Below are 26,363 nucleotides of genomic sequence, written 5' to 3'. Positions count from 1 at the left end.
CTTCTTGTCATTAGTTTGAGAGCATTGGAGTAAACCAGCTATTGCTGTGTGAAATGTTTCCTGTCCATGGCTGTTTTCTCTTTCCTCCTTAGTGAGAAGGCTCGTAGTTCTGTTCATAGAAACATGCTTTAAGGTTTAATTAATATGGAATTGAAATGTTTCCAAAATCATTTGTGTCCATAGTTGTGCTTGGGCAAGGGAAAAGGGGGAATTTATATTGTGTATGTATATGTACACTTCAACTTTTGGTTGAGAGAGTAACTTTGGAAGTTGATCAGTTAAATACAAGATGCCATGCCAGTGCAGAATGGCAAAGTTCATTATGTCCTGCTGTTGCACACTGATACTGAGCATTTCTGAGTAAAGAGAATTCTGATGTTCTAATTTCCCATTCTGCTGTCTGCAGTAATGAATTTTCAATACACTAATGAAAAGTGTAGGAAAATGGGAAGGAAGAAGCTGGCAGGTAAAGATGACAAATGACAAATTTATTTTGGCCTTACTGTTGGCTAAAGGAGAGCTGGAAAAGCTGGAGACTGCCAGACAGTGCTTCCTGGCAAGGGGAACTGACCTATCTCATACCTTTGGAAAAAGCACTCTGCATGACTAGATGTGCTACAAAAATCTTTCTCCTTGCATCTGGGAAATCATTTTGTGGCCTGTTACCATCATTCTGGGGACTGGAATGTTCCTGCCTCTGCAACTGATTTACATCCTGAGCCAAGGCACAATAAATAAGATTGACACAGAAAGTCATAGTGATAGTCAGTCATCCTTTTCTGTTCCAAGTCTGATGATTACATAGGCTTGAAGTGAATGTTGCCTTTTCATAGTTCAGCCTTTCTTTTTTGTAGTTGTTGCTTTCCATTTCCTTGGTACCTGTGTGTCTCAGATCAACCTTGGCTACTTGAATTCTGTTGGACTGTGGATGAGCACCTCATAAAGAGGTTTTGTTAGGCTTTGTGGCAACCAGACAAACTGAGTTGTAGAGTAATACTTTGCAGAAGTTCAAAACAGGCTTGTCCTGTCTTTTTTCATTTTATTCTTATAATTACTCTTGTTAATCTCATGATATTGCTACTTTTTAAAATAGTTTTGCAGAGTCTAGTATCTGTTGCTGTAGTGCAAGAACAGTGTGATCTTATGGCTGGTGAAGTAACTCTTATTATTTCAGTCAGATTTTTTCCAGTTTATTTGAAGGAACACAACATCAGGAAGACTGGACTGGCTAGAAGAGGTAGATTACTCCTGTAAGTCAATTCTATTCTATGGCCTAAGTCATTCTAACCAGGAATTTAAAAGGAAAAAAACACCTCACCTTGAAAATGGTTGTTTTATTATTAAGCTAAATAGTAATGCACTGTGAGCCAGTGTCAAAGTGCAATAAATAGGAAAAAGTGTTGTGGCACTTTTATGTACTTATATTTTGATGTGTATTACCTGTTAACTGCACATACTAAACATGGTTGCACAGTTCTGAATAAACAGTACCAGCAATCTGGTAAGGTAGTACTGAGCGTGTGTATTAGTTGTCAGAGGTTCCTTTTCATATTGGCTATAATTTTAACCAGCTGATGTAACTTTTTCCTGACTACACAAATATAATTGATTAATGAAGAAAATCCTTGTCTAGTTCCTCAAAGATGATTTATGGATATAGGGGTCTTGTTTGTTTTAACTTCTGGTTCAGGTATGGTGAAGAAATGGTCTTTTGCCACCGTTTCCATCTCTTCCAGCTTGAGAAATATTCAATTCTCTACTTAGCCAAGTTGACTGCTTAACTGTCCTACTTGGAGAACATTGTCCTAACCCTACAAAGGTTGGATAAACCTTTTCAGTTTATTATCAGTGATATTCTCTTTAGTATATGCTTTAGAGTGCAGAAATTAAAACCCCAAGTAGTTTAGATTATATCTGCTTGAGTGGCTACCTCTTCTCCATGATCCAGCATGACAGTTGAGTTTAGCTGCTCAAGGTGTGGTAACAGTTCTTCACTGTAGATGTCCGGGTGCTGCTGGCAAGTCTTTGTGTTATAGGATGGTGGAGCTGGCTTCATCCCTCTTTTGACAAATCTGGCATTGATTGACCGTCCAGTGGTAGTCCATTTTTTCACTTCATTTTTGTCTGGAGGAATCAACTTGTATTGAAGATAAGTTTGGAATTAAAATCACGTCTTTTACACTAAATATTAAACCTTTAATTTTCTGTTGTTTTCCCAAAGTAATTTGTTTCCTAGTGTAAGTCTTCATCAGTGGTGGTCATGGAGGTCTGCATTTTTTTATCTGTTAGTGTTTTTATTTTAGCCTTAGAAAAATAGATTAATTGGAAGATTGCTTGAGGCTATTGCAGATGCTCTTTGTGATACCTTGCTGCTTAAGTGAAAGGGAGTATTAGATTGCTAACAATTGCATCCTTTCCCTAAGGTGATCTTTTAGGTGATTTGTGTTAGAATACTAATAGCAATTTGAATAGAATTTGAATACTAATAAAAACAAAAGAGAAGCAGCTTAAACTTTCAGATACTGCCCCTACTTTCATCTGTCCTGTGGTTTGGAAGAGTGCTCTTCAAGATATGGGGGTGAAGTTTGAGGGAATGTGAATCAGGAAGGTGGCCAGCCTGGGAAAACACATCCCTGTTATTCATACTGCACAGCTGCAGGATTTCTGCTGCTAGCAATGTGACTTCTGTAAAAACTGTGCTTCCCAATGCCAATTCTGGTTGTTTTGTAATGGGATGACTTTTAAAAGTAGTTAGGTAACAAGACAGAATCCCTCAGCACTTTCCACTTTCTCATCACTGGAAGGGAAAAGTTGGCTATTTTAACTTCTTTCTGATTTATTTATATGCTGAATCCATTTTCTTAGTAGGAACACATCTTGCATTCTGGCATTGCTACTTCACATATGGCTCAAGAGGCTCAGATCAGGTTCCTGAACATGGAATTAATCTCATTCTCTAGCTATTTCTGCATCCCTTCCATCATCCTGACCTGTATGAGATCAATGCCAGGTTTCCGCTGGATTAAAACTTAGAGGAGTCTAATAATATTAACCCTACCTCCCAGCATTCTACTTAATGTAGCTGTTGAACAGTGTTTTTGGATCTTATTTCTAGAAAATGAGTGGAATAACATGTTAATAGATGATAATAGTACATGGGATTATGGGGTTTAGGGATTCTTTAAAAAATAAATTGGAATAATTTAATGTATTTTCTTCACAAAGTCATTCCCCACTGACATAGCACTATGTACTGGCAATTGCCCTCATAGTAAAACTTCATTAAGAATTTTTTGTTAATCAGTGTTTGGTTGTTTGACATGCTTGATAGATAATCAGTGTTGAGATTGGTAAAAGAGAAGGTGAATTTATTCAGTTGAACTCAATGTTTTGGTTTGTTTTGTTTTTATTCACAAAAGTATTTTAGGGTTCCTTTTTTAAGAATTAAGCATTAAGTTTATACCAAATACACAAATACACATTGAAGTGTAGCTGCTAGGCTCTTTTTTATCAAACTGCTGACTCCATCTTGCTTGCTTTGGCACCCAGAATGAGAGGCTTAAAGATATTGAAGATTATATCTTCCAAGATTGCTTTCAAATCCTGTTTCCTTCTTGGCTGCTGTAGCAGATTCCAAACATGACCTCTCTACATTTGTGAACTCTATACATCTGTTAACTGTTTATGTGCAGAAATGTACAAGTACAAATCCTGTGATAACATGACATCAGTCACATCAGATGTTGCCTGCTCCCTGTCTGCTAATCCAGAAAGGTAGACTCATGTGACTTAGCAGTTGTTCTGCTTCTGAAGTAGGTGACTATATAATTATGTTGCTTTTCTTATGTTGTTTCAGGTTATTGTAGAAAGTCTGTATGCTTCACTTAGGAGGATGAGCAGCTCTGCAGCTTACATCCTCTTGCTGATGCCTGCTGTTCTCCCTCCTGTCGAGCTGCAATGCCTTTGCTTTGCCCAACGGAATATTTATTTTGGAAGCAGTTGAGCAACAGTTAAGCACTGTATTCCCAAGCCTATTCTCCCCTGTCTTTATTGTAATCATCTCTGTTTAAGCTTGGATGTATGATAGACCTGGGGGTCACAGTAGTTCCCTACGTAATTCTGAATCCTTTTTTTTCCTCTAATGGAGGAGAGCATTTGCTCCCAAAAAGAGCAGTGGTAATATGGATTCATCTTATTTTCACCACTGCTGTTTGATTGTGATAAATGTCTGTGAAAACTGTATAGCTGATCATTCAGACAAATACCAGTTTTAATGGTGCACAAAGCTAATGGTCTGCTTTTATGGAAAAAATGCATCTTTGGAACCATGCTCTGAAAAACAGAATCACAGAATCATAGAATAGTTAGGGTTGGAAAGGACCTTAAGATCATCTAGTTCCAACCCTCTGCCATGGACAGAGACATAAAAGTAATAAAAGAGGAGGAGAGGAACTCCTGAAAAACACTCATGATGGAAGATGTCTCTCTGCTAGGTCTCAGTTTTTGAAGTGCAAAGCTGTAGACATGTACCAATGGAGGGAAAACTCTTAGGCAGTAAGTATTTTGGATACCTCCTTGCTGTTTGTCTCCTGATACACCAAATGTGTATGTAACAGAAGTGGGAGCTGAAGGACTCGAGACTCTCAAGTCTCTAAGTTATGTCTTTAACTTTCATTATCAGGGAGATACAACTTCTCTTGCTCCACAGCTGTCAATATGAAAGATTTTCATCTGTAGTATTCCACTGACATAAAAATATAATTTAAATATAGTATTGAAATCCATGGTGGTTTTATGCTTGTCACTACTTTTTATTGCCTTAGTCATCACTCCATTTCTTAGCTGCTTGTAAAGGGCACTACTAAAAACTGATGCTATTAGTTTTCACTTTATATATGACCCTTGTTCTGAAGCATTGCTGCTTGTCACAGTCTGCTTTTTCCAGTGGCTATAACTGAAAGCCATAACTAAACTTTTCTGTTTTCCCAGGAGTTTTATGCAGCTGAAGTCAGATACTGGGAATTTGGACTCTCATGTTACCCACCCACCCACCATGTTCACTCCCTGTATTTTGTCAGGTCCTTATCTTTGGGTTTGGTGGTCCTTTTGAAAATACCAAATTTTAGGATGTTCATCATACCATGGCCATGGGTTTAGCCTCTGGGCAGTTCAGTCTGTGTTTTTGCACAGCTGTTGTTACAAGGGTAGTGGTACTTTCCTCTTTGCAATCACTGTCAGTTCCCAGGCAGTAGTATTTTTGTTCACTGTTAAGTTTTTAAGAAGATAAAAGTATACAAGTATTTCATTGTTCATGTTAATATTAACTGAGATAATTTGATCTGTTCAGTATTTAGTCAAGTAAACGCTAATGCTTCACAGTGGCACAGCATGTTTGGATAATGTTAAGGAGTTATTCCAGTGTAAAATGGATGAACGCCTACAAGGATGCTGGAAAGGGACTCTTCATCAGGGACTGTAGTGATAGGACAAGGGGCAATGGGTTCAAGCTTAAACAGGGAAAATTTATGTTAGATGTAAGGATATTTACTCTGAGGGTGATGAGGCACTGTAAAAGGCTGCCCAAGGAAGCTGTGAATGTCCCATCCCTGGAACTGTTCCAGGCCAGGTTGGACAGAGCATGGAGCAACCTAGTCTAGTGGAATGTGTCCATGCCCATGGCAGGGAGTTGGAACTAGATGATATTAAGGTCCGTTCCAACCATTCTATGATTTTATATAATTGAGTCATGAATATTTTACTTTTCTGTTGCATTTGTCACACAAATCTGAGTGATGCCTCCTTGTTTCACCCTTGGGATTAGAATTCTCTGGGTTTTCCTTTGTATGTTGTCCTCTAAAATAAAGTACTATCACTGTTCAGTTTATTTTGTGCCTTACAATACTGGCTGTTCTTACAAAGGCTTATGTTTCTGGTTTTATATTATTTCATAAGAATTCCAGTTTATAGTATGAACAGTAAGACTTTGGCTTGGATGGTAGTAGATAAATGTTGGTAATACAAATCCTGAAGATGGAAACAAGATTCAAAAGTTGAAAGCAATGAAAGAGGTTATTACTGCACAAGTTGGGGAAGAACAGTTCAAAAGTAATAGCGACAGTGTGGCTTCATCTTAGTGTACATGATAAATGTGCTGTATGCATCATGTAAAATTATTGCTGGAACCTGCCATGGAAGAGGAAGAACACAGCTGACTTTAATATGTTCCTTACGCAGGGCTGAGTGTATGACATGGAGCGTAAGAGCTGATGCAGGAGCTGACCTTATCAAAGGAGAAAATAGTTTAAAAAATATATGAATCTTCCTAATGTTTTTATATGAGAGCATGGGGAAAAACTTACTTGTGTCTGGAACATGATAGTCAATTTCTTTTCATAATTTTTGGCCTGGTTAGTTGTTGTTTTACTACCATTGAACAGTGCTGCAAGTCCCTCAATTTTAGTGGTGGTTTAACTTTGCCAAAGAAATTGTGTGGATGCAAGGCACACCCATCATTATTTAAATATTTATATTACATTACCAATTGGATAGGTAGGAGCTGAGGATGCATCTGTGTCCTATATGAAGAAAATGGAGTGTGTGGGAATGTGTGGAGTGATGGGATAAAATTTAAAAAGAGAATTAGGAAGATTTGGCAGGCTGTGCATTTTAATCACACTTCTGGAAATCTGGTCTTGAACCAAGACATCTTTCTTGAATGGAAACAGAAATAGATGCATTGTAAATTTTAACTCTATCTTTACTATTTCTGTACATTTCAGTATCAGAATAGTCTGTTTTCTGTAGGCTGTGTAGACAGATACTGTTTATTACAGGGAGTAATCACTACAGAATATAAATAGCTTGCATTAATATGCAAATTCATATACATAGCATGGGGGATGTCATTACATATTTCATTTGTAATTTAAGATGTCTGTTACAAGAGGTTATATGGCATGATAAAAGTGTTCAGATGAAATGGTAGGTGTACATGGCTCAGCCTTTCACCTGCAGCTTATTGGAATGCATCCATCTGGGACCTGATAAACAACCAGCCCCTGAGGGGCCTTCTTTCCCCAGTTTCTTTTCTTCGGCAGGCAGTTCAGCTGTAGTGTTGTAAGACAGCCAAAGACAAACACAGAAATGCTACAGTAGTTACCTAGACTCCCTCTTGGTTTTGCTCAAGATGGATGTGATCGTTCAAATGGTCCGTGTCCTTTCTCATGCCCCTTTCTGGCACCAAGATAAAGTCATTTCTCCTTCAATTACTTCAACCAGAACAGGTTTGCATTTGTTCTAATTTCATCTGCCAGGTGCGATCTGCCTTCTATCTGCAGGGAGACAAGGTCACTTGAACTTTTTGCACTGTCTTGGGTGGCTTGTTCACCCCATCACTTCTGGGCCCCAAGCAGGGCTGTTATCTTTTACTCTTCTGCATTATGCTGTAGAGGGGACTTGGCAGGCTACTGGATGAGCCATGCTGCAGACACCGCATGTCAGTATGGTGCTAATTAAATCCCTGATGGTGAGAAACAGGGGGAACAATGCCAGATGCTTTCCTCTACTGAAAGCTATTTTCATGTCTAGAAAAGTGCAAGAGAACTGTAACTTGTGTTTATAAGTGCACTTACAGAACAAAAGCTGCTGAAAAAGGCAAAGAAAATTGTGTTATCCAGTTCTACAAAGAGGAAAGCTGGGTTTAGAGAGTTTGATTTGACTGGTCATAAGTTAAAATAGTTAAGCTTTTGTGGCAAAGAACGAATATAAACAAATCTGTTTGTTTAGTAGTCGGAAACTCTGCTGCCATGATCTTTAATAACAGCATGTGTGCAACCAGATGATGTTCTGTTGCAGTGAACTAAAATCAACAGATTAAATTTAACATACTGTAAACATGAAAACCACTTGTTAAAAATGGGAGAACATTGGCTTTTTAAAAATGACACACACACACCCCCCCATTAAACTAATTAGGATTAATTAAAGGATTACTTTAAGACAGCTACAAAATGGCTATAAAACTTAGGCTGAAGATGTGACATCTGTCTTCAAGAGCTTTTCTGTTGGTTTTGGCACAGCACGGCTGTTCTCACACACCTCTAGGACATGGGATTAAACGTATTTTATAGGTGAAGCTGTGACATTTAGATGCATCTCAATTACATTACATTATCCAGGTTGTCTCTTGTGTATCCATTCCTTCTGCTGACTTTCATGTAACATGGAGGAAAAGGGGTGCATCCTGTTCAGATGGCGGATGCTTAGGGACAAGGGTATCAAAAGAATGAAAACACAACAAAGAGATGGTTAATGGCAAAAAATAAAAGGCAGAATAGTCAGTGTGGTGGAGGGAAGCGGGAAAATAAGAACAGGATATTTAGGAGGAGATGGGTGTAAGGAAAGGAAAGCCACAGAAGGACATATAGTTGCAGAAGAGGACTGAGACGAGCTGCAGTAATGGGTGAATAAAGGGCTTTGAAGAATATGCCTTGGAAGCTGAGCGCAAGAATTCTTCTGCACACAATTTTTCTGTCCAAAAATACATTGAAACTGCAGACAGTCTGTGTCATCCTTTCGTGGCTATTCTGTGCAGAAGATAGAAAGGCCTTTTTATTGTTATAATTTAATTAATCAGGCAAGGGGTAGAAAGAGCAGGCCGTGTCTCTTATCAGAATAGTTTAACACTCTGTTTCTTCAGTTGTAAGGTAGAAGTCCTTGCTAAAAGACTATATGGTTACAAATCAAGTGGTCAGACTTGAAATAGGAATTGTTAGTATTAAAGCTGTAAATCCAAGGTAAAAAATTCAGCGGATCTTTACAGTTAGATCTGACCAAAAGAGTACACGAATGGGCCTTTAAAACAGTCTAACTAGGTGTTAATAGCACTCGTTAAAATTTAACTGCCGGATTTAAAGGGTTTGCCTATACCCGCAGTTACAGGATTCCTTGGGGTGGAGGGGCTGCTTCCAGAATGGTTTATTTCCATTGGTCTTAATCCACTGTAATCTAGTTGTCTGCCCATTCACTTTAAACTGCATAACATAAGGCAGTGGTATTCGTCAATTTAGGCAAGATTAGTTTAAAAGTACTTTTAAAAAATTGTCTTGTTTCTTCTCTTTTCAGTTTATTCTCTTGTGAGAGACAATCATTAAAGCAAACAAAAAAAGAGCAGCATTTCTGAAATAGCACATTTAAAGTTGTAGCAAAGCTGCCAATAATATCCTAGAGATCAACATATGTGCTGGGAGCTGATTCAGAGGAGTTGTGCCTGACTTCTAGGTAGCATGGGCCTTGTAGGTGCCCTCCAAATTAATGAGGATGTATGTATGGCTAAACTTCAGCTTTCCATCTCAGTTCCTTCCCAAACCAGTTGTTATTTTGTTGTTTATGGGTCTTTCACCATAGTTGCTAGGGTAGTGAAACTATGTTAAAATTAGTATTGGAGAGAGAAGTTCTTTGGGACAGTTTTCTGGAGAAGGGTCTTCACTGTTTTATTCTGGAATTATATTTATCTTCTCTGACCCCATTGCATAACAACCTGGCATTTAATTCTTATTATATTAAAATTATGTTTATGATTTAATATTTGGCATATATTAAATATTTATTAAAAAGTTACGTATATTTTGATTTAAATACACGTGCTCTTGAGCAAGTTGCTTCACCTTGCTTTGCTTTCTGTATTCATTGCTGATAAACTGGGTGGTACAAGTGCGAACAGAGCTGTAAGGTTATTTTCATGTATTTCCTTTAACCTTATCTCTGTGAGGGCTTTCATTTAAAACAGTTCTTGCAGAAGTGTTTCCTAAAAGTAAAGAAATTAAAAAAAGATGTTTGCAATAGCTGTCTGTTCCTGTGGTTTTTTTGAGTACATAGCACAATGGAAGACAAGCAGTGACTACCACAGTATAAACAAGCTAACAAAGAAATACAGTAAAATATTATTATCCTTTTCCTGTCTTTCCTCTCCTAACTTTCCCTTGCATAAGACAGGAAAGTGAAATACAGTTCATGCTGTGGTGCAAACACAGGGCCCAGTCAAGCAGTGGGGCAGATGCAGCCAAGTTCCAGAGTACAGTAACAAACTGCTTATCCAGTGCTTAAAGGCATGAGGAGAGGACATGCTGTCTGTAGGGAAAATATGTGAATAGCTTTGGTGTGTTTGTTACTCAGTTTCATATAAAAGACTCAGGTTTACTTAGCTATTTATTTAGCTGTGTTCAGTGTGAGTTACAGATTTTCCAGTGTGTTCACAAAATGCTGTAAAAACATTTAATGTGGCCATTAGCTAGTACTTGTACTGTCAGTTTCGAAATATGTACAGCTAAGGACCAATGGCTATGTTACTGCCTTTCATTTATCATCACTTTATTTCTGATATAAGTTTTAGGGTTTTTTATTTTCAAGGAGATTTATTTTGAATGTGGGTGTGTTTGTATATTTATAATTCTTCTTTCTGAAGATGTCTAAGCCAGCCTTTTTGAACAGGGCATGAGCTTCTGTTTGCTGTTGGTAACCATGACTCATCTGTGTTATTTTTAACACTGCAAGCATGAGTGTATTTTTTTTTCCCCAAATGATTCTGTTCTCTCTTTTTTTTTTTTTTTTTTCCTATGGTTGTGTTTTTCACTTTATTTGCCATCAATCTGGAAGCCTAGCTTATACATCTGTAACCCAGCAAAGCTGCCTAGAGTTGAGTATTTCAGCAATTGCTAACGTTGTGTTGTAACTGGAGCTGTTAACATAGGGTGACATTCTTGCCCTTTATTAGTCAGTCAGCTTTGTGCAGCTGTTCTGGGTGGCATATGGGGAGACAAGATCTATCACACCTAAAGTGTCTATGGGTCCCTGAAAACTGAGGAATGTTTCTGCTGTGGTCTGTGTGATAAAGAAGGAGAAAAAAATGTTAAACCCAACAAAAAGGCATATCCCCAACAGAATCATGCTTGTAAATACATCTGGAATCCTGTTGATGTGGTTCAGTCAGTACACCCAAAGCAAAGAATTAAAGACGGACATGGGTTCACTTTTTTTTAACCTCCCTAGTGACATTGTCAGAGCCAATCTTAAGAAAATTGTTCCTTTATAAAGAATATTTTCACAGAAAGTAGAATTTTTGTTGCGACTGCCATTCTAAACAATTCAAAATCCAGGGTTTCTGAATGAGCTTCCTCTCAGTGTCATGTATCCCTCAGGGATTTTGGAGGCAATCCTCAGCACTGCATAATTAGTCCGACAAAATACTGATCTGTCTGGGAGACTGGCCTCTGATCCATCTTTAAGCTTTGTAATGTTAATTAATATTTTTGCCTTTTTGTGATGGTATACATCCTCAGTAAGCCATTAGCCTGTAAAACGTTTGCCTTTGCAAAGATAATGGTGCCTGTTAGACAGCTTTTTCATTCCTTACCTTTTGATTGTTAATGCTCAGTAATCTACTTCTTCAGTTATAGAATTGTAGTGTTTCAGGAATGTCTTCTAGTACAAGCATCATGGACTTTTGCTTGAAAGATCTTGCCCAGCTCCCTGGTTTGTAAGTCATGGATCTCTGCTGCAGCTCTGCCCCAGTTATGCCTTGTTTCAGGTGTACAGTCTGTATAATTGTGGATCTAGTATTCTTTCATGTGACTCACAGAAATTGATACTGCTTGTGGTAATACACAGGTGTAAGAAATACACAGTCCCCTTCTAGCATGGGGACAGTTCCAGAAGATCTCTGTGTTGGGGCTTTCCTGGATCACATCTGTTTGTGTTTTGTGGAGCATCTTTGCCAATGATAAATTCCATTCATACCTTCATTTTTATTAGCAAAAAATCTTGCCCGTTTTGTAGAGAATTCAATCAGGTCTGTTATTTCTCTGTAGCTGCACCATCCATATGAAAGTGACATCCATATGAAAGAATACAAATTTCATGAAATTCAATTAGCTGCAGTGGGTGTAGAACAATTTTAATGTGTAGAACAAGCCAGTTGTTAACAAAATCCCACTCAGTTGCAAATAAATTTCCCTCCCCCCAAGCTGTAGTCACCCTGCTACTGCAGTACTGTAAAATCAAGTACTTCACATCTTGCCAGTGTCTTGTGACTGGTAGACTCTATCTTATTTTGTTACAGTAATTTCAGACAGTAACTCATTTGATCCTTTTATCTTGGGCAGTAACTATTTGAGGCTTACATATGCTCTTAACATTTTAATAAAAAAAGCTCCTCCCTTTAAAGAACCATGAGACCTGTAGGGACTCTTAGATGGCACCTGAGCTTGCTTTTAGTAATGTAATTTGGATAATACAACAGTTCAGCTAGGGAGCTTGGTGCTCAGTGGTTGACCTATGTGACTGGGTGCCATAAAGTGACTTTCTTTACACCCCTCCATTTTCCCTTTGGCTGGATTGGCCCTGGCCATGTCTGCAAGCTGCAAAACCATCCATTTTGGCCTAACAAACTCTGTTTGTGGTGGTTCTTGTATGTATTGCTGCACAAGTAAGACAAGACTTCAGTTTGTCCCTCAGTACTGTGATGACGTGGGAGAGCAGAGCTACATAGAGGAGAGAGAGACAAGGCCTGTTCAACCCAGTCCTTGTACTGTTAACCTTCACAGAAGTTTGCTCTTGGTTTCAGGGAGTGGGTCTGGCTTTATCAGCTGTCTATAGGCTTTGTCTATCCAGCTGTCTGTATGTGTTTCCTTCCTATTTGAATAACAACAGCATTAGTGAGAAGGCAAATCTTCTCCATGGCTGAACACTTGGTTTGCTTTCAGGTTTGCCTGATTCCTGCCATGGGTTCTTCTTGGAGCCCCTTTCCTCCTCTGCAGTCATTCCTATCACCTGGTTTCCTTTCATCTGCCACGTGTCCTCATGTGCCAGGGACCCTCCTCCTTGACTTGGCGGTTGGCTGGAGTGTGTCAGTGTGCAAGTTCTTCAGGTCATGGGCTAACCAAGGTTCCTGAGGCTTCATGATCATTTCTGCTTTTGAGATGTCAAATATCTGTGTATAAAAGCACTGTTAATTCTATATTGCAATAATAATAAAAAGCTATTAGAACAAAATCCATTTATAGTCCAGTAATATTTGCAAAGACTAAAAATACATCCTAGCTTGGCCGGAGAGGCAAGTTTTGGTCTGGCAACCCTGGTGGTGGTAATCAATCCCTCTGCCTGGGACAGGCAGGTGGCGTGTCACTCAGCCTGCCATCCTGGCTCTATCGTGCTTGTGCTCTCTGTCTCAGAGTACATTAGACTTCTTAAGGTTGTATTTCATCTCTTCATATAGCACAAATCTCCTATTGAATATAAGTCTTTAAGGATTTAGAGGGAGCTGGGCTAACATAGAATAAAGTCATTGCAGTGGCTAGGTTGGTGGTGATTTTTGCAATCCAGTTACATGTCTGTATTCTGATCTAGCGTTCTTCCCAGGACTTGGGGTCTTCTGAAATACTTGCATTCTAGTTACATTTTTCATCATTTCTCTCTACCTACAAACTAAGCTTGAAGTACATTATTATGTGTTTCAGAGTTCCAAGAGAAAAACTTGATTCTCTCCATTCTACCATATTGTTCTCCATCATCCCATGAGATGAAATATAACAGAGATTTGAATTACAGGAGTGAAGAAAATCAGCTACCACTGAAGTCATCGTATGCACATTTTTCGTCTTCTGAGAACAGAAATTGGCTGTCAAGGTTTTAGTGAATAATTTATGTTTTGCTGAGTTGAGAATACAGAGTATGGCTTTTAAGACATGGGAGAAAGGCTGTAACTGAAAATTTGGCTACAGAAATCTTTCAAAGCTTTTGGGGATGAAAGGCTTAAAAGGTTTGATTATTTCAGAGTAAGGGGAGATAGAGCTCATGAGTGAGTAGTGACTTACAGAAGAGAGGTACAAGTGCACTTATTTGGTGTTATAGTTAGTGTGAAATCTGAGTAACTTTACGCTTCTGGCTAGGTAGCTAAAGAAGGACCTTTTGGGGTTCTTTGGCACAATGGTTTTTGTAAAGCAAGCTTGCGTTAGCTGGTGTGTCAGTACAACTTACACTGAAATTTGTCCAAGTATGATGTAAAGGTATGACAAGATACACAGATCTCGTATATATTTCCAGTTCTCCAGATGTGAAGGATCTGAAGGATGCTGGAAGCCCCTTCAGACTAGGGCTTCATTTGTACCCAGCTTGTGGGGACAAGCATTTCAGATAGTTGAAGCTTCTTTGCTGTTGAGTAAAAGGTAGTATCTGTGTCTGGAAGCAAAATTTGATTGACTTTTTTTGTCTATATTTGTGATAAAGATCTTGTTCATTATGCAGCTCAGAAAGTGGTTATTCTGTAAAAAGTGAAGGTAAATCAGATGGGAGAAGGAATTTCTGAAAACTATATAGACAAAGCGTATTGCAAGCCAAGCAGGTGTAGGTGTTTGATCCAAATCTTTAGAGCTCCAACACACCAAAGGTCTTGTGGTAGCTGTATTCTTTTGGTTGCTACTCGTATGATAGTTTGGCTATAAGTTTTAGAGCTTGCAGTCTTTTAACCTTTAAATACATTCAGTATTTTTGAGCAGTTTGATCCATCCTTGTGACATCCAAAGCTGTTTGAGTTATGTTTTGTCCTATCATTTGTATCTTCTGTTTGCCCTGCCATCCCTTTGGGTGAAATACAGCCAAAATTAAACTTCCTGTCGTATTGTTTCACAAATTTCCTCAAGTTCAATCACTTCTTCTATTTTTTTGTCACTGTTGAGAGCACTTACCAGTTGCTACAGCTGAAACATGTGACTCCTCTCGGGTTCTTATTCTCTAGTTTCAGACTACAGAGTGCTTCTGAAACCTTGCCTTTCTATGTGTGCAGCATAAGATGTCCTCCAGAGAGGTCTGACGCTTGTAGTGACTGCCATAGGTTCTATGTTTTTGCTGCTCCAGATGCCAAGCTTAAGCAGTTATTTCAACATAAGTTTTCACTGAAATCATCGTTTTGCTGTATTGTTGTCCTTCAGTCCTCTTTTTCATCTATAAAATGTACGGGCTTCTTATTTTTATCATCAGTACCACTCACAGCTCTCTCTGCCTTATCATTTCTCATTCCTTAAATTTTCCTGTTCTTCAGTCAGTGCCATTTTCAAAACTTAATTTGTGCATTGTTCTTACATTGCCATTCTGTGTGTAGTGCTTTCTCAGAAGTGATCTTTTCATGTCCTTGAAACCTTAAAATCTCCATCCATGGTGGCACCTCTCTTATCTATGGGATGGCATGGGGCTGCTATTAATGTGAAGTCCTCAGCAGTCCATTGACCTTTGAGTATGTGTAAAGGAGGGCAGGGCACTTATTGACGTGTGTTTAGGCATCCCAAACTCCAGGGGATCAGAAGAGCAAAGGTGTTTCGTCTCCTTCAGGACTGCCTTGGTGCTTCTACCACTGAGTAAAATCCAAAACAAGTTGGTTCTGGTGGTGCAGTTAGAGCAAATGGGAAGGGGCATTTAGGTGGTTAGTAAGTTTAATGAAGAAATAGGTGTCTGCCCTATCATCATCCTCTAGCCCCACTGACCCCTTATTCAACAAGAGTTAGTACTGTTGCAGGACTTGATAAATCATTTTTGCATCATTATAATGGATGAATCAAATGATACTGTAAATTTTCTAAATCAAAACATGCTGCCATGGGTATGGGAAGGAAATGGATCATTGACTGAAAGATGTCATTTTAATTGGTCGTTTATGTGTGGAAATTCACTTTCAGAAAGAGTGGCAATTATTTCAAGATAATTTTTATGGGACTAAACTAGCACTATTATTCCTTTCTCTGTATCCTGAGTTCACAGCTTTTACATTTAACTTCAGAGCACCAGCACAGCCACATAGAGAAATTGTGGTTTATGTTTTTTTAACTTGCATAGGGAGGGTACTTGTTTCAAAAAGAGCAGGAGTTTTCTAATCCTACCAAAGCTCATACAGAACAAGTTAGAGACACATTTTGATACAGACTGTGAATATGTGTGGTAAGTCTGCATTAAATGGGGAAATGCTTAAGCTGGATAAATGCTCTGCAAAGTTTGCATGTTTCAGACTCTGAATTGCAGAATGAGAATTTAAGATAGGAAAGATAATTTGATGATTGGGGCTGCCTGCCCAGGTAATTCTCTACTTCACCCCCCATTTGTTTCCAGCTGCTTTCGCTGCTTTTCCAGATGTTTGTACAGCTGTATATTCTGTATAGCAGCACTGTATTTGAAAAGCAGGCACACCTCAGTCTTAAACAGTTTTCCTATTTTCCTACTAAACATCATTTTGCGCATCTCAGCATGACAGCTCAACCGACTGGCTTCTTTTTTACATGGATGAAAATATTGCCTTGCTAGTAAGTCTTTATGAAGTGGATTAAGACTATAGATATTCCTGGTGAAAGAATGTATGTGAAACAGTTCAGCTCAGTGAAAACTTTCACTTTGGTTTTGTATGATAATCAACAAAAGTGGTCAGTGTTTTGTTGTTTGTGTTTTTTCTGTTTGTTTGTGTAGATTTTGTTTTGGTTTTTTTTTGTTTGTTTGTTTTGTTGGTTTTTTTTTTGTTTGTTTTGTTTTTGTAGGCTTCTTTTAAAAGTGATGTCTGTTCTTTGGGCCAGGTCTTCAAATGAAATTGGCTGGGATACTTTTGTTTCAATATTTTACTGTGTTATTTATGTGAGCTGGCATTAAATCTCTGGAAGTCTGAGAGTAGTTTCAGAGTGTGTGTGTTCTTTGTCTTCCTGCAACACAGAAAACAGCCTAGTAGTTCTTTTATTTTTCTTTGTTGTGGAGGAGAATCTGTTATTGTTCATGAAACTGAAGGGAGAACAACGGGTGAGTGTGCTGGTGGAGATGAATGAGGAGCACTTTCATATATGGCTCTGCTGTAAACATCAGCTGGTTTATTTTATTCTTTAAATGCTCAGGGATCTTGATTCTTGTTCTGGTTATCTCGACACTGTATGCAAACCAAATTAATCTCTTTTAATGTAAGTATAACAGTGTGAAGATCAGAGGGAGAGCAAGACTTCCTGATTTGGCATCTACCCAGCATCACAGATCTCTCTCTGTATCCCCTCTTTTCAAGCTCTCTCTCAGCTCTACCAGTGAGTATATTCGTGCACTTTGTGTGCTGCATTAAAGTTTCATAGCTTGCGCTGAGGAAGTGGTGGGGTAAACCGTGCTATTCAGAGGCTATGTGTGTCACATGGAAACGTTACTGCTCTGCCTCCAGTTCTTCACGCTCTGTTGCAGCCTGACGTTAGCACAGTCACTGCAAGCACAGGACTTCAAAGGCTGGCTGAACAGTTTGAAAAAGCAGTGCTGTTCTGGGCCTTTTCTTGTTTGAGGACCTTTCCATGGATTTCTTGAATGTATCCCTCTGCTTTTTCTCTAATGAGTGTAAAACGTGGAGCAGCAGGACTTGATCAAAGAACAGACATACATAAAGTCAGTGTAGATCTCCACTGGCTTCTGGGGGCTTAGGGAAAATAACTGCAGTTTCCTTACTGTAGTGCTGCTTACTGCAGTGATCTGAGTTTGCACTAGATTGGTGAAATAGGCTTTAGTCTCATAAGCCTTTTGCTGTTTGGTTAGGCACATTTTTACAGTATGGGATTTCTGCTAGAATTTGCATCAACATTTTAAAATATACAAGCTGTTGTATACATATTTTTAATTTGTACCAAAACTTCTTGTCACTTATGGTCCACCAGGGATCAATATTGGGCCTAATGCTGCTTAATATCTTCATAGATAATCCGGAAGATGGGATCAAGTGCACCCTGGCAAACTTTGATGACAGTACCCAATTGAGTGGGAAAGGGGATGCTTTGGAAGGGAGGGACACCCTGCAGGTTGACCTGGATAGGCTGGAAGAGTGGGTTTAACAAGAACCCTATGAAGGTCAGCAAAGACAAGTATAAAGTCTTTCACCTAGGAAAACAATCCCAGAGTGCAGCACAGGCTGGGATCTGCTTTGCTGGGGAGCAGCTTTGTGGAAAGAGCCCTGGGGGTCCTGGTGGACAGCAAGCTCAATATGAGTGAACTGTGTGCAGCAGGCAGCAAAGCAAGCTAACAGGATGCTGGTTTGCATCAACAATGGTATCACTTGCAGAGATAGTCATTATCCTGCTCTACTCAGTGCTTGTCAGGCCACACTTGGAATACCGTGTTCAGTTTTGGTCGGATGTGGACCAGGCTGAAGAGGGTCCAGAGAAGGGCCACAAAGCTGACTGAAGGGCCACAAAGCTGATTGAAGGACTGGGAAGCCTGTTGTGTGAGGAAAGGACGAGAGATTGAGTTTGTTCAGCCTTTGGAAAAAAAGGTTCAGAGGAGACATTGTCACTGTGTTTCACTATTTAAAGGGTGGCTACAAAGATATAGCTACAAAAGGCTACAAAGCCACTCCCTTTTTACAAGGAGATACATGGAAAAGAGGAAGGATGATGGGCACAGTTACTCCTAGGGAGATTCTGGTTGGACACAAGAGAAAATTTTTCACAATGAAAGCAATCATCCATTGAAATAACCTCCCCAGGGAAGTGGTGGGTTCCCCAGCACTGGACACTTTTGACATTCGACTGGGCAAAGGTGCTGGGATATCTAGTCTAGGTCATGCTTTTGCAGAGAAAGGTTGGACCAGATAATTCTTGATGTCTCTTCCAACCTGTTGTTCTGTGATTCTGTGTATTGCTGTAGTGATCCAAACCCACAAACAAACAAAAAACTCCCACAACCAGCAACCGAAGCCTTTTGTTGGGATGATAACCTCAAAATGGGTGATACAGCCACAAGTGAGGAGGTGCTGTGATACACCTCACAGGACAGGTTAATGTCTACTGAGATGTTTCTCTTTTTTCTCTTTTTTTTTTTTTTTTACTGTGTGCATGTTTTAGATGTCTTGATTGCTGGATGTGGTGTTTTCACATGGGTCTTCTCTCTCTCATAAAGGCAGAAATCAAATAAATGGAACAAGCTTAAAGGGAACCACTGTTATTTCATTATTTCCTTGTATTTCTCCTGTAGTCTGTTATTGATTTCTCATTTAATACTTTAGCTGTAAACTTTCAGGGGCCGGGACCCACGTTTGGTTTATGTTTGTAAACCTTTTGGAGCACTATGGGACTGGCAGACACTAGAAAAATGTTTTTTGAGCTCATTTCGTGTCTCATACCCCACATTAGATATTTAAGTACGCTAACACTGCAAAATGATGGCTGACCAAGGTCCTGTGAGTACAAAATAATCCTTTGGGCTTCCTCTTGATTTTCATCTATGTGCACACAGTCAAATAACAATATTTCTTCCATACAGGTGTGGGAATATTTAAATTTCTGCAAATCAAACCAGAAGTACAGTTCTTGTTAAAGTAGTTGGAGATTTACATAGCATCTTCTGCACAGGACGGTAGATTTTATGCAGCAGAGGTTTTACACAGTGGAGTTAATCCCCACATTTCAGGAGCAGGCCAGCTGAATTCTTCATCTTGCTTCCGGCATAGATGTAAAGAAGTATTGGCAGAAAGAAGGTCCAAGTGAGGATCTGATGAGTGCAGTTTCTCACTGAGCCAGATGGGTGTGCAATTAGCAAATTTTTGAATGTTTTCAGGACACAAAGTGTTTGCTTCCTACATATTGTGGTTTCATGTTTGCTTGCATCTCTAGAGTTGAGGTGTGGTGTATTACAGATCATCACAAATTGAATGGTGAGCCAGTCATTCTTACAGTTCAGTTTTTGTGTGGTCTTTATTTTCATTGAGGTGGTCATAGCTCTGTCAGAGTCATTGGGAGTTTTATGATTGCTTCTTCATCTGCAATTAGGATTAAACTCTGACCTCTGAAAGTATCAAAGAGCCTTATTTTGTTTCTAGCAAACTATGGTGCTAACAGAGAACAATATTCTGTGTTATGCCTTTTTTCTATTTCAGCAAATATCTTAATATCAGTCAATATCAGTCTTCAAGATGGATGTTGAAGTTACAGTCACACATACCTGACATTCATGCTGTCATGCATGATCTGATATAGCTGGGAAGTGGCTAGTTTGGAAACTGTGAAGAGTTTAGCCACAGCAGTCCACATCTTCATAAGATGAAAAATCTGTCTGTGGCTTAGATGGTGAGTTCATGCTCCCAAGTACTGCTGCTTTGCTACAGTTATCCAAAGTAGATTCTTATAGAGTGTCCAGAGTTCATCAGCGGGCGCCTGAGGTCTCCCCTGGGGCCAGGAGGGAAATGTACCCAAGCCATATGGGCAGTTTGAGCTTCCTGTGCTCCAGGGAAGTCTTCTCCTCATTGAACCATGGAGTTCTGTGAGATCTTTGCCTTCTGTTGACTCAGGGAAACTGTGCTTAATTGTTTGCATATGAAATTGGGTCTTTTGTACGAGAAACAATATGTGAACAACTGGTGTGTCTATGCAAATGGAGGGGATGGTGCAGCTAGTGGTATGATTTTGTTGACTCTGTGTTTGAGCCCTGATAAGCCCATCTAATCAACAGATTATTTTGGGGATATGAGTCTAAATGTTGCATTTCATTTTACAGCAGGGTAGCAATTTATTTTCCAGACAGTGTGTTTTGGGAAGCCTCTCACAAGAGCTGATAGCAGAGCAAATAGAACAGTTTATGTGTGACTAAAGACTTTTTTTATTTTGCAAGCATTTTCAATCCATTGCAAGTATACTGCTAACATAACAAAGCAATTAATTTTAGGTTTTGTGGTCTGTTCTATTCATTTTAACAAACTACGTGCTAATCAAACATTATCCTGGTATTTAGTTACGAAGAATTGCAGCATTTCCAGGATAAGTATAGTTTCTGATCACATTTAAACTTCAGTAACATTTGAAGTCTTCTCTCCATGAACTAATCTGCAGTATTGTTTTATTGCTTCACTTGTAAGGCTGGGAAGCTGCTGAAGCGGGTCACTGGAGATGGGTGAACAAATATGCATTAAGTATATCATAGATGAAAGGGTGATATCTTTGGATTCTGCTTGCAGCTGTTGCAGTCAAGACAACTTCATTGGGAAGCCCACTTAAGGGACGACTGAATGTAATGCAAAATGAAATGCTGAAGTTTCCCAGTTTATTTTCAGTATTGCTCATTTTTAGTATGTGTTTTCCTGAAACTTCTATAAAATTGAACACTTCCCAGTCTTCATTGCACTTACATCTGTAGTCAGTGTAATTCACATTCTGCCTATGAATTCAGTTTCTCATTTCTTTAAAGCACATATTTTTCAGGAAATATTTGCATTTTAATAGCTAAATGCATACCCACAGAGATTATTTGACAAGCAAAATCTGCGATACTATTTAGTGAAAGAGAAATAAAAATACTGTGTTTGAAAAATTTATTACAGATCCTAAACATTAATTTTTTATTTTTATTTTTTTTTTTTGTCATGAAGACTGAATGCTAATGACATAGAAGCCAATGGGGGCATTACTTGGAAATACTTATCTGTTAACTTCAGTGAGGTCCGAGTTTGGTCTTACTTGGCTGTAATTCCAGGAAAAGCACATAATTTCTAGTTCATTCTCAGCTCTTGATGCATGTAGTCTGCAGTTTAATAAAAGTAGAGTATGAAGGGGCATCAGATCTTAGAATAAATGAGCAAAACTTTTATTCTGATTGATCTTTGTAATCAGACTAGCTGTATATGTGACCTTTCACCCCACCATGTAAGAAATCTAATTGGTTTTCAGAGGAAAGGAAGCTGGAGACAGGCTTAAATTCTTCACAGAATAATGGAGAAATGAGAAAAAATAAGGGAAGACCTAAACTGAGGTTCACGTTTCATTGCTATTGAAATTAACAATGCAGAGCTTGAATAGGAGTAAATTTAAATTACTTCCATAACTATGTGCATGTATGATCTAATATAACGTAAAATGCAGCTTTGTAAGAGTTGATGGCTTGCCTGATAAGAATATACAGAACAGGAGCCACTCAGTTGAAAGAACCTTGCCATATCAATGCAGATGTCATAAGAGGAGACAATAATTGGGTGGGATACATTTTCTGTGAAAATACAGGTCAGATGATGCCAATTGCCGAGTATTTCAGTTTGTGAGGGCAGCAGCTGGTTGTGAGACACACGGGTTTTGCCTCACCAGTGTCCTCTTCTGACCGCAGCTGGTAGTGGATGCATTGACAGAAGCAGGAGGAAGATGAAGTGCTATTTTTCCCATCCTGAAAACTGCTGAACATGAACCAGCTTGTGCCCAGGCAGCCAAGAAGGTCAACGGTATCCTGACCTGTATCAGAAATGGTGTGGCCAAGCAGGGCCAGGGCAGTGATCATCCCCCTGTACTCAGCACTGGTGAGGCTGCACCTCGAATCCTGTGTTCAGTTCTGGGCCCCTCACTACAGGAAAGACATTGAGGTGCTGGAGCAGGTCCAGAGAAGGGCAACAAAGCTGGTGAAGGGTCTGGAGAACAAGTCTGATGAGGAATGGATGAGGGACCTGGGGTTGTTTAGGCTGGGAAAAAGGAGGTCCAGGGGGAACCTTATTGCTCTCTACAACTACCTGAAAGGAGGTTCCGGTGAGGTGTGAGTCAGTCTCTTCTCCCAAGTAACAAGTGACAGGACAAGAGGAAATGGCCTCAAGTTGTGCCAGGGGAGGTTTAGGTGAATATTAGAGGAAATCTTCATGGGAAGGGCTGTCAAGCATTGGGACTGCCCAGGGACTTCCCTGGCTGCCCAAGGGAAGTGGTTGAGTCACTATCCCTGGAGGTGTTTAAAAAATCCATAGATGTGGTGTTTGGGAACATGGTGAACTTGGCAGTGCTAGGTTTACTGTCAGACTCAAATGATCTTAAAGGTCTTTTCCAACCTTAATGATTCTGTGGGTCTCCCCAGGAGAGTATTGAAGAGGCATCAATGCCATGTGTAGCCTTTGGTGTAATCCTGGCAGTAAACCTGTCTTCCAGAGAAACTGTTCTAATTTGCAGACACTGTGATCCATGCAAATGATAGGGATTCATGGAAGGGGGTATCGGTGTTAGACAGATCTGGCCTCTGAATTTGTCTTTGGGATTTAGGAATGAGAAGAATATGTAATGAGATACCTTAGTTGCAGCAACTGGTTTTTAAGTCCCAATTTTCTAATCTGGAGCCTCTTTAGATACTGCTGTGTTACAGTGTAGGTTCATAAAGTAGGTGGTCTGTTAAGGCTGGAGCCATTCTTTTGAGGTATTTTCCAAGGACTTAAAACTTAAGATGCTTTTCATTAGGTGTGTCTGATATGTGAGAATAATGTCTGCAATGAATGTGTCTGCAGTAACAGGTAAAAGCAGAGAAACTCAGGTTGATAAATTAACCCTTGAGGGTTTATTGTGATGATCTGCAGATCAGGTGATCTGGGAAGATGTATTTTCTTTCTGCAGCTACTGCCTCACCTGCGTTCTTAAATTACCTTGGCTTAAATGATACTGGTCCTGCTGTTTTCATGGTGACGCTCTTTCCTTAATACTTACTCTCAGTAGAGGGAAGAAAAATAGACTTCCTGGTTTAAAAAGGTCAACATTTGTACCCAAATATGTATTAGTGCACGTAAAAAATCAAAACAAACAAACGGTGATGCTTAGTTTGCTCCTTCTTGTGACTTAAATCCAGAGGACTGGCAGTTTTGCAGCAGTGACAGCAGATGGGCTGTTTGCCTCTGCCTTTTTAAAAAGGGGAGTTGCTACTTTGTGTAAGCTAGGAGAAGCCCTGGTCACACCTTGGCTCTCCTTTCCCTGAGGAGGAAAGCAGCCCTGCAGTTTTGAAGGGAAGAATGAGAGAATTTGCAGAAGATGAAAAGGACTGGAGTGCGAAGCTGGTGGAAGTGATGTGCTGCATGGGTCAGTAACGCAGCCCGGTGCTGGGTTGGCAGGGCAGGGGGGGAAGCTTCACTCCAGAGGCTTTCAATGGGTTTCCTTCCTTAGTTTGGCAGTTCTTCTGTAGTTAGCTCCCTGTTTTCTGTTTCATCTGGGGGGGGGGGGGGGGGCTGATTTATTATGTGCTTCTCAGAGCTTGGGCAAACTGAATACTGTTGCACCGTGTTTTCCTCACAGTGTGCATTTGCGGTTTTGATTAAACATCCCAGTTGTCGTGTTGTTTTGTTCTTTTCTCCTTTTTTTCTTCAGTCCTGGTGTTTTGCATAGCACGACAGGTGGCAGCTTTCCTCCTTGTCACACATTTCTGTGTGTCAGGTACAGAGTTTTTCTGTGAGTGTTTGTGTAATATATGCATGTATAAATGCAATAGGGGTAGTAAGCGTCATTTAACGTATGTTGGCATTTCAGTTGAAAGTAGAGTTTAAATTAATGGTGACTACGTGTTCTAATGATAAAAGGAAGTGGAGATATATATATATTTTTAACTCTTTTTTTTTTTTTTTTTATTGTTGTCACAGTAACACTTCACAAAGTATAAACTTTTGTAGTGGTTAGTCAGAACTAGCTGGAGTTACCTTAGGAAAAAAGACACACTGTGGGCTGGGATATTAAAACATTGAGAAAACTTGTGTTTCTTTTAAAACAGGTACCCATAATGGAACAGTTACAAGTATTTCTAGGTTTCTTTGATGTTGGAGATTTTTCTGTTCCCTACATCTACCAAACAAGGGCTTCTACCTTATTAGGATAAGTAACTGATGTCAGAAATGCTGTCTTGCTAGATCAAGGCTATAAGCAAATGTATGTATACCAAAAGGTTTTCTTAATCCACTATGTTTTTTTCTCCTATAGTGCAGCTTTGCTCTTTAATTTGTCGCTTACACCTCTTTTTGGGGTCTTCAGCTAGAATAAGAGAGCGTGGAGCTGTGAAGCAGGGAAAAAGTGTATGCCAGAAGCTTGGAAGATAAGATCTTGGGTGGTGTGGAAAAGGCATTTAGGGCACAGCAGCTGTTCTGTACAGAGCTGAATGTACACATACCCTTCACATATTACCTGAAGAACTCATTGCCACAGTGAACTGTATCAGCAGAAGTTATAGATGTGTTAAAAAAGGATTACAAAAAACAACAGAAAAAATACATCTATGACTCTTAAGTGCAAAGATATGTATAAGCATGTAGAAAGTCTGTGAGTCACATGTGGGGAGTATACAAAGGCTTCACAAGGCTTTTGCTTGTCTTGTTTTTGCATTTGTTCCTGAATTCTCGTACTCATTTCTGGCTACTGGTAGGAACAGCACACAGTGCTCAGTTTGGCTCAGAGTGGACTCTTGTATGATCTCATGCCTTTTTGAATGACCTCAGTATCACACCAGAGACTTGAAAGTCCATGAATATGGACCTTCCCTTAATTTTTATCTTATTACTTATGTTACCTTTGACCAGTCTGAAAAGAGTATTTATTTTTTAAAATATAAAATACATAATCTCATTCAACCTTCTGGTGGTGGCAGTAGCTGCAGAAGGGGTCTTGTTTTGCTACCTGAGCTCATTGCTCATTCGCAGTCACACTACAAATAGCCTGAGTCAGTGAAACAGCTGCAGTTTTGTTGTATGGGGTCTTAAGGGATCTCGCTATTTTAGGCTTGCACAGATGGTCCTGGTCCTAATGCACCACAACTCCTACTCCAGGGAGCTCTGGGACTGTGAATAGGCTCTGTCGCAGTTGTACTGGCTAATGACCATATGTAGGTTTGTGGAGATAGCTCTTGTGCTGGAGTGGTGGTTTCTCCAACGTGGCTTGGTAGAACACATGTGCATTCTTCCCATCCATAGGTGGGATGCTTTCTTACCCTGTGTCTATTGCTTTCATTGCTTCTTTTTAATATTTCGTGGGCAGTCATTGATGCTAACTGCAACACCAGGGAGCAAACTGTTTGCAAGGGCTGGGTCCCATATGGGACATCCTTACTTATTTTATAGAGGATTGGAAGAAAGAGAGTCCTTTCTCTGACTGAAGCTGTAGGTCATCCTTGCATGTTGGAACAAGGACGATATTCCAGTTGCAAAGCATAGGGATTAAAAGAGCCAGCTTGTGTATAGTAAGAGATTTTCTATTGCTAAATACTTTAATAATTGATTGAGTTTTAGAGGCTGGAAGTAGTGTTCATAGATCTTAAAAAGTTTGCTTGATCCTTTCAGTGCATTTTAGGGGATGCTTAACTTCTAGGAAGCTGTAGTTTTGTTAGTAGCGCTGCTACTGTACCAACAGGGCTGGTGTCCTGGAAAAACTCACACGGAGCTTTTCCTCAAGAAACTTTTCCATGACGTGCTGTGATGTACTGCAAAAACATTTGCATGCTATTATTTTGATTAGACATTTTGGAATCTTCACAGGTTATTCTGTTTTTAAACCTTATTTGAATGCCTAATTTTATAAACTCTCCATAATTGAAGCCAAACCAAAACAAACAAAAACCTGCATCATTTG

The 26,363-nt window shown here is 39.5% G+C and overlaps 1 protein-coding gene across 9 annotated transcripts in view; it reads left to right on the top strand.

The window, feature by feature from the left end:
- Positions 1 to 26,363, top strand: part of DST (dystonin) — a 296,528-nt gene that overhangs the window by 63,923 nt on the left and 206,242 nt on the right. The window lies entirely within an intron of this gene.

Source organism: Pezoporus wallicus, unplaced genomic scaffold, assembly GCF_028554395.1.
Source record: "Pezoporus wallicus isolate ANWC-B61680 ecotype Strahan unplaced genomic scaffold, APGP_CSIRO_Pwel_v1 contig_6428, whole genome shotgun sequence".
NCBI lineage: Eukaryota > Metazoa > Chordata > Aves > Psittaciformes > Psittacidae > Pezoporus > Pezoporus wallicus.
Note: the sequence above shows the minus strand (reverse complement) of the source record. Positions and strands in the feature narration are given on the sequence as shown.